The 9,046-nt window shown below is 47.5% G+C and overlaps 1 long non-coding RNA gene across 1 annotated transcript; it reads left to right on the plus strand.

Annotated features, from left to right (window-relative positions):
• Positions 1–4,642: 4,642 nt before the first annotated feature.
• On the plus strand, positions 4,643–8,407 carry LOC107976451 (uncharacterized). Its single transcript, XR_001720439.4, has 3 exons — positions 4,643–4,833; positions 5,111–5,791; positions 6,781–8,407. It is a non-coding gene; the product is annotated as an uncharacterized LOC107976451 (long non-coding RNA).
• The last annotated feature ends 639 nt before the right edge of the window (positions 8,408–9,046 follow it).

Here is a 9,046-nt window from a genome sequence, read left to right on the forward strand (position 1 = left end):
TAATTTTTATATTTCAATTTATACAAAGGGATCCATTAAATTTTCAAAAATATAGAGGAATGAGTTTTACAAAGTGTACTTGGATTATGTCAAAAATCATAATTGTGGTACACAAAAAACTACCATTTGGGAAACATTACTTGGACACAAACAGGAATCCAGGCAGGGAGAAAGTGAGGCCCTGGAAGGGGCTTCCTCTCAGCTAATACTCAGTGGAGCTGGGCCGATGGAGGGAGTCACATTTGTTATGGGCTCCCTACGCACTAGCATTGTACACAACCAGTTACTCTACACAAGCAGCCTGTGAGATGCTATTTTCCCTGCTATGGTTCTGCAAACTGGGTTTCAAAGAGGTTGGGTGACTTTTCCAAAGTCACACAGCTAATTGAGGTACAGGCAAGACCAGAGGCCTTGTTTCCTGGGCATATGTTCTTAGAAAGAACTGTAGCCTAAACCCCTCACCCCAAACCCCCCTCTCCTTCCCCTGCTCATCTGGGGAGCTGAGTATATAAGGCCTGAGCTGGCCTTTGTCTTGACATGAAGGGTGGAACTTCTCCTTGTACTGACCCACAACCAAATGCTGACACACCTCCTAAACCCACAGAACTCAATTTTCTCCTACAAAAGCCACGTGCCAAGGAGTACCTACTTGGAGCTAGGGCCTCATTTATATTAAGTTGACTTTGCATACAGCCTTGTGTGTTAGCCCATTTTAGACCTCAGTATACTGAGGCCCAGACTGGTTCTATAACTTGTCAAAACTCACCCAGCTGAGAAGAAAAAGAACTGAAATTCCCACTCGCATTGGTCTGGCTCCAATGCTGACATCGGCATCAGTATCCCTGCCCTTGACCTACAATTTCAGAGAAGCCCCAGTCTTCCCTGACCCCACTATCTCTGCAGTAACCTGAGTCTCTCACCCCTAATCTCCCTCCTGGGGCTGGAAGCACTGTATTTGGCAGCATCTGTTAAAAAGGCCATGTGGACTCCCATGATGACAGTGGGCTCCTGGGAAGAGGTGGGATTGGGGATCTGAAGGAGGCAGGTAGGCCGGGCTCCTCCCATGAGAGATCCTGCCTCTGGGATGTTCATACCCTTGGCCTCAAGGGGCCAGAGCAGAGGGAAGGGTCTGTATTGGGAAATCAGAAATTTCTCTGCTGGACACTTACTCACTCCCAATGACCTTGGGCAAACTGTAGCCCCTCGGTTTACTCATCTGTAAAATGGAAAAGAGCTTCAGGAATTTTGAACTCGCAGGCATCATATGGCCCACAAGCTTGTCCTGGTGCTTTTTACAAAAGAGGAATAATTCTCATTATTTAATCTCTCTAAAGTAATGTCAGGGGGAGTCAGATAGAGGGTCTGTCTACAAAAGGTACATGTCCCTCCCTCCCTCCATTCCTTCCTTCCTTCCTTCCTTGCTCCCTCTCTCCCTCCCTTGTTCTTTCCTTCTCCTTTCTTTTTTTCTCTCTTTATTCCTTTCTCTTCCTTTCTCTCCCTCCATTCCTCCCTCCCTCTAATGTCCCACCCTCTGTCCCTCCTCTTTTCTTTCTTTTATCTTTGCTTGTTTGTTTGTTTGTTTGTTTTGGGGGAGGGCACACTGATGCATGTATGGAAAGGAAAACTCTTCCTGTTAATATACAAAGTGAATCTGTGGCCATGGCTGTACTCCTCATTTTCATGGTCTGCTGCCTGTCCCGGGAGGCTGTGGCTCTGGACTGGAAGGGCTGGAGGTCCCCTCCCTGAGGACAGCCTCTGCAGCTGCTGGCCAAAGGCATGGCAGCCCCAAGAGTCAGCTGCCCAAGGCTGAGTCTGGAATGTCTTGTTTTGTTGTGTCATTAACACAGTGTTCATTTTTAGGGCCTGACTTGGGAACGGGTGCCAAGAGCATTCCTGAGGGGTCAGAAGGGAGGGTGTTTATTGTCAGGCTACAGAAGTAACTTCCTTCAGTAATCCCTCAAGCACTCAGCAAACCTTCATTAGGCACCTACTACTGTATACCAATCACTGCACCAGGCCCAAGAGATGCAGAGAGGATCAATTAGCTATAATCCCTGTCCTTGGACAGCTCCCAGGACTGTGGGAGAGGCTGACCTATCAAGGGACAGCCCCCAGGGGTAAGAACAGTGACAGCGGAAAGCCCAGCGCACTGTAGGGTAGAGATGGTGACGCAGAGGGGTGGCCTCCAGGCTGCTTGAGTGCACCGGCCCTTTATTCTAGGGAATGTGCTAGAAGGACATAGTTACCTCTCCAAGAGGGCCTTTTGCAAAGGTATTCTTTTGCAATTCGTGATTATTTTTCCTAATTGCAAGACTCACTTATTCCTACTTTCAGAAATCTTAAATGCTATGAAATGTGTGAGTCCAACAGTAAACATTCCTCAGAGATAACCAATGTTGGCTGTGTGCATTTCTTCAGCATTTTCTTGCAGGCTTCAGCATAACTAACACTCCTGGGGGCTTACCGTGCCCCAGACCTCCTAAGAAGGCAGCATGCAACTGCTCACTAAGGTAAGTACCATCTGCGTGTCCAGCTTACACACAGAGAAATTGAGACACACTCAGAATGAGTCACTTGGTCCAGATCACGTAGGAAGGAAATAGCAAACCAGGACTCAAACCCGGGATATCAGGCTCCCTCCAAGCCCTTAATCCTGAGAGGGAAGAAGTCAAACATGGCTGGGCATGGTGGCTCAGGCTTGTAATCCCAGCATTTTGGGAGGCTGAGGCGGGAGGATTACTTGAGACCAAGAGTTCAAGACCAGCCTGGGTAACATAGTGAGAGACACCATCTCTACAGAAAAAAAAAAAAATTAGCCAGGTATGGTGGTGCATGACCGTAGTCCCAGCTGCTCAGGAGCCTAAAGTGGGAGGATTGCTTGACCCCAGCAGTTTGAGGCTGTTGTGAGCCATGATTGTGCCACTTCACTCCAGCCTGGACAACAGAGCAAGACCCTGTCTCAAAAAAAAAAAAAAATTAGTCCAGTCACTCCCCCATCCTCACCTGGCTAGTGTAGGAGCCAAGGTACGCACCCAAGCAGTCTTATTCCATAACACTTGGACTTAACCACACTCTTTGCTGCCTTCAACCTAATGATTAAATATATATACTTAACATGAAAACATTATTTACCAGCGTCTCATGGTGAATGGGACATTCTGCACTTCAAATAGAAGATCTTGTATCACTTTCATTGTTATTACAAGCAAATCTGCCTCCTTCACTTCAAGGTCAATTTGGCAATCCAAATCTCAGCATACCATTGTTGATTTGCCCAATGTCTTCTTTATGATTTTTTGGGTGGTTTCTGATTATCTGCTCTTGCAAACAATGCTTCCACAGAGATCTCAGTAGAGGTTGCTGAGAGTTACATGAAGACTGATTCCTAGAAAAGGGATGGCTGGGTCAGTGGTGTGCACCTGCATGCCCTGGCATACCTGCCCAGCGCCCCATGCAAAGACTTCCAGGGCTCATTTTCATCACCTAAAGAAAGAATGTCAGAGCCGGGTGGTGTTTAAAGGCTCCTCCCCACCATGGCTGGTGGCGGGATCCCATTTCACAGTTTTCATGCATTGTGCATTTTTATCTGTACTCCTAGATGGCTTTGGGAAGGTCATGATCTAAAAAGGAAAAAAAAAATCAATCATGCTATCAGCAAAAGCCATGGTGCAGTCAGCAGCTGGCATTTCCAGGAGGGTAGTCGTGGCTTGGCAGTTCTTGTGTGTAAGTTACACAGTGGTGCCTCTTCCTCCAAGCAGCCCCAGAGAGCAGAATCCCAGCTGGATTTCAGCTTCTCTGTGCCCCCATGGCCAGGCGCCCTTGTGCAGTGCACAGCCTGACCAACCTCGCACATTATTCTAGTTAGAGCTGTAAGCTGGATCCCAGCTGCCTGGACTCAAATCCAATCTTTAAATCCTATTAACCATATGCCCTTAGACAAGCTACTTAAACTGTGTGTGTCAATTTCCTAGTGTGAAATAGAAGCTGATTATAATAATAGTGCCTCCCTTATAGGGCACAGCAGCAGCAGTGAGGAATTAAGTTAAAATATCAAAAGCCCTTAGAAGAGTACCTGGCATATAATAAACACTCCATAGATGTTTGCTACTAAGCAATTAATAATCCTACTGCGCCATTATTTAAGGAGGCCCTACTATTCCGCCCCAAGGCTTTATTTTTCTCCAAATACAAAGACTTCCTTGGGCTTTCAAGGTAGCACGTTTTAATGGAAAGATGCTGGGTTTGGGAACCAGAGATAATGGAGCTGGAATCCCGGCTTCTTTCCCTTCCATCCTTGTGACTTCAAGCAACTCCCTTTGCCGATCTGATCTTTACTGTGCAGAGGTTTGTTTCTATGTTGGAGACCTAGCAGTGTCCCTGGCAAGGAACTGCACAGTGGATACTGGTTTCTCTCCCAACTCAGGGCACTAGGATTCAGCACAGGATGGAAGGTGAGGGTTTGGGTCACTCCCCAGGAGGGAGGTGGGAGGTGGAAGAATCCAGAGAGAAGCACACATTTTGTTCCCAGTGCAGCCTTGCCAAACTCTCCAAGGCCTGCCCCAGGGCCGTCCCAATGCCCAGCCCCTGGCAGGCTCCCACATGCCAGGCCAGCATTCCTGCACTTCCAACCTTGCTCATTCAAGAGCCAACACTTGCACCACCTCCTCCTGGAAGCTTAGAACCTTTCTCCAAACTAGGATTATTCCCTCCTAAGACCTCTCACATCTTTTAGCTTGTGCCTTTTTTGCAGGTGCTTTGATTCCACTTGTACTTCAACCATCTGTGAGCTACTTCTATTCTCTTTAGGAGACTGGCAACTTCCTAAAGGCAGAGGTTGGTGTAATGGGGGTGGGAGCATTGGCAGATGGTGAGATTGGGGCATTGGAGTTGAGGCTTTATCATGGACCAGTTCCAGGGTTTAGTTGTAGTCCCACCTCTCACTAAGCCAATATCCTTGGGTAAGGCACTTAACATCTCTGCTTTTCTTTTCCCTCCCTAGCATGAATTGGGGGATAATTGGCCACCATTACTGAGTGTCCACTTTGCCTTGCTCTGCACCTGTGGATCCTCCGAACAAGGAAGCTTAGTTCTTCTTCTGCCCATTTTGTAGGGGAGGAAACAGTGGAAACTCAGAGATGCAGACATTTGCCTAAGGATATACAGAAGATAAGGAGCAGAGCTGACATCAGAACTCAAGCTTGCAAATGTGTATGCGGGCCACCATGCCACATCTGCCACCTCTCTCACAGCACTGCTGGGGGAACAGGAGAAGCATTGGAGGTGGCAGGCTTTGCCTTACTACACATGGCATATGCATTTTAAATAAGGACTTTGATCTGGAAGCAGGAGAGCATATTTATTGCCTCAACTCAGCTTGATTTGGGCTCTTCTGTCCCACTAATGACACCAACCCTCACCGGCCTGAAGACCTTGCCTGAAAGAGAAAGAACAGTGGCGTGAAGTCAGAAGAGGTGCGTTTACCTGCCAGCTTTGCCTCTGTCTGTGTTCTCTCCCTGAGCCTCAGGAATCGCACTTCAGTAATGGTTTTGCTATGAGAATTTGGAAGCAGCATGTGTAAAACCCCTAGCTCAGATTGGGTACTGGATAGACATCAGCAGTGAAGATTCACTGAGTTTGCCCCAGGGCAGGCAGTGGAACGGGTACATTAATGCATATCCCAAATCCTCACAGCCACCCAGAGGTAGATCCTGTTACTGTCATCACGGCTACCTGATCAGAAAACTGAAGTTCCAAACACAAGAACTGCATTGCGAGTGGATTTTCAACCCAGGTGAGTCGGCAGACATGTGTAAATGCTAGATTTGACCATTTAGTTCATGACACAGCACAGCCCATAAACTTGGAGTGTTTACTTGAGAATTCAGAAATGCAGACTCAGGGCAGGCATTGCCTGGGTCCATGTCCTTTCCCCCCGGGCTGTCTGCCCCTGGACTGTTTATAATGTTGCTAGAGTTTACTTAATGCCAAATGAGTAACAGACTGTTCACCAGCACTTGTTTTGTGACTCTCACTTTTAAACCGAGTTGGAGTCTAACCCGATGAGGCCCGACCCAGTAAACAGCCTATGGAATGACAAACATTTCTGTTAGCCAGCAATGGCTGCATATGATGCCTCCCATTGGCTGAAACTGCCCCTTTGTAAAAGAGATGGTAGTTTGGGGATGACATAAACAAGGGTAGAAAAAGTCAATTCCTGCAAAGCTTTTTTTTTTTTTTTTTTCCTGAGATGTAGTCTTGCTATCTCCCAGGCTGGAGTGCAGTGGCGCGATCTTGGCTCACTGCAAGCTCCGCCTCCTGGGTTCACGCCATTCTTTTGCCTCAGCCTCCCAAGTAGCTGCGACTACAGGTGCCCGCCACCATGCCTGGCTAATTTTTTGTATTTTTAATAGAGACAGGGTTTCACTGTGTTTGCCAGGATGGTCTCGATCTCCTGACCTCGTGATCCACTCGCCTCGGCCTCCCAAAAGCTCTTTTTTTCCTCATCTTACTGTATCCATCCCTTTTATGTGGACTGGCATGTTGGAAGAACATTGCAGTGACAGGTGCCTGGGTTTGGGCTGTGTGACATCAGGCAAGTCACTTATCATCTCTCAGTATTACTGTCTTCAAGAGGAATAATTACACATAGCCACCTGAGTGGTGAGGAATAATAAGATAGAAAAAAGCAAAGACAGTGCTGACAGATGGGCAATGCTTGATTTATGTTAATCTTTTTCCTTTCCTCACTGTTAGGAGCAATTTTATCTGTTTCTTTTTCAGAAATGCACTTTGAAGAGACATGCGTTCGTAAGAGGTGGCTCCTGAGAATGTGACAGAAATCGCTGTGCCACCTGGCTTTCTTCTTTGTGAGTCTATATCTAGGAGTGGACTAGACTGATGCTCTGTGGTATTATTCTAACCAACAGCAGGCCAGGCATGTTGGCTCATGCCTGTAATCCCAGCACTTTGGGAGGCTGAGGCGGGTGGATCACGAGGTCAGGAGATCAAGACCATCCTGGCTAACACAGTGAAATCCTGTCTCTACTAAAAATACAAAAAATTAGCTGGGCGTGGTGGCGGGTGCCTGTGGTCCCAGCTACTCGGGAGGCTGAGGCAGGAGAATGGCATGAACCCGGGAGGCGGAGCTTGCAGTGAGCGGAGATTGCGCCACTGCACTCCAGCCTGGGCAACAGAGCGAGACTCCGTCTCAAAAAAAAAAAAAAAACAAAAAAAAAAAAACAAAAAAACCAAACCAACAGCATTTACTGAATACCACTGTAAGTTTGGCTCGATGGAGCCAGGGACTGGGGAGTTGAGGAAAACCTGGTACTGCAGAAAAGAGCTCACATCCCAGTTGGGGAGGCAGGAAGCTCTGGCCTGAATAAACCAGGGATTGAAGAGACAAGCACAGCCTGTGAGTATCCCCAGGGAGTTATTCCTCCAGACTGTGGGGATCTGGGGATACTTTCTGGAGGAGGTGGCGTGTTCAGAGTCCCCCAAACATGAGTGAGCCTGCTACTGACAGAGATAGGGAGAAAGGCATCCCAGGTAGAGGGAACAACAAAGGAATGGCTGTGCTATGCAATTTGTGAAACAGTCATGGTGAGCAGCGGCTCTCAAACTCGAGTTAGCATTGGAATCGCCTGGTGGGTGCATTAAAACACAGACTACTGCACCCCGCGCCAGCACCAGAGTTCCCAACTTGGGCAGTCTGGAGAGCAGCCTATGAGTTTGCATTCTAACAAGTCCCCAGGTGCTGTTGCTGCTGTTGGTCCACACGGGAAGAAGACATTGTAGAGGAAGCAGATAGGTTGGATGGAGCCAAAGCATGGAGGAATGTGAGCACCCATCTGGTGCATCACTCACTGGCTATAGCTATCAATGTGTTCATTCAGTCCTTTACTGAGCAAGCAGCACCCCTGAGCCCTACTGTGTGCTAGTACAGTGATGGACTCTAGGTATACAGCGATGAATACAACAGTCTGGGTTTTGCCATATCTTTACCCTGCTGAGGCTCTCAGAGGAGGATGGATGACATTCCACGTGACGACACAGGCTGATGACCCTCTGGGCATCCAGGGACAGAAGGCAGGGGCTCTGGAGGTGAAAGTTGCCTTCATTCTCATGGCCCTTTAACAAAAGACCTTGTCTTACCCATGTTAAATTCAGTTTGGTTTAAATGTTTCTTCATACATAGTGAACTATCACCTAACTGGATGTGTAAACAGGCTATAACCAACTCTAGTACCAATCTCTGGGTTTCAGCCAATCACAGCCAGCCAACTCTTCAAACCATGTTCAAAGAAGGCAAACGCCAAGCTAGAACCCATCCAGCTGTTTCTGGTCCTTACTTCTGTTTTCCATATGTCACTCTCTTTTTTCTGCCCATAAATCATCCTCGACCACGCGGTAGCCTGGAAGCATCTCTGAACCTATTCTGTTTTGGGGATTGCCCAATTCAAGAACCATTTTTCACTCAATTAAATTCTGTTACATTTAGTTTTTCTAAGGTTTTTCCTTTAACGCCCAAAACACCCTATGGTGTTTAAGGGAAGAATTGCTGCAGAGCTGACTTTCCTAATAATGAGGGTGATTGAGTCTGTTTGTTGCAATATAGGGTCTGCTGCTCCAACTGAGACCAAAAACAATGTGATGGAAACAAAAGAGTATTTTATTTCTCCTTTCATGCAATGGTCTGGGCTTGGGAAATTCCTGGAAGAAATGTTTGTTTCATGGGGGCCCTGGCTCCTTCCCCTGTATTCTCCACCCTCCCTGGAGTGTTGCTTCATCCATAGGGTTGGTGATGATTTATGGCCAGGTGCTGCAATGCAGAACTCGTGGGCATGTTGCATAGAACACAAGGAGAGTGGTGCTCTCTGGAGCCATGCAACACAGTGCTGCCTCTGTGAGGACAGAAACAGGAAAGGAGTGTGAAGAGGACATCCCTTCCCTTTTAGGGCTCACCCTGGAAGCTGTGCACCTCACTTCTGCTCACAAACCACAGACTAAAACCATCCTGTGGCCTCAGCTGGCTGCAATAGAGGTT

The sequence above is a fragment of the Pan troglodytes genome, chromosome 7 (assembly GCF_028858775.2).
Source record: "Pan troglodytes isolate AG18354 chromosome 7, NHGRI_mPanTro3-v2.0_pri, whole genome shotgun sequence".
Lineage (NCBI taxonomy): Eukaryota > Metazoa > Chordata > Mammalia > Primates > Hominidae > Pan > Pan troglodytes.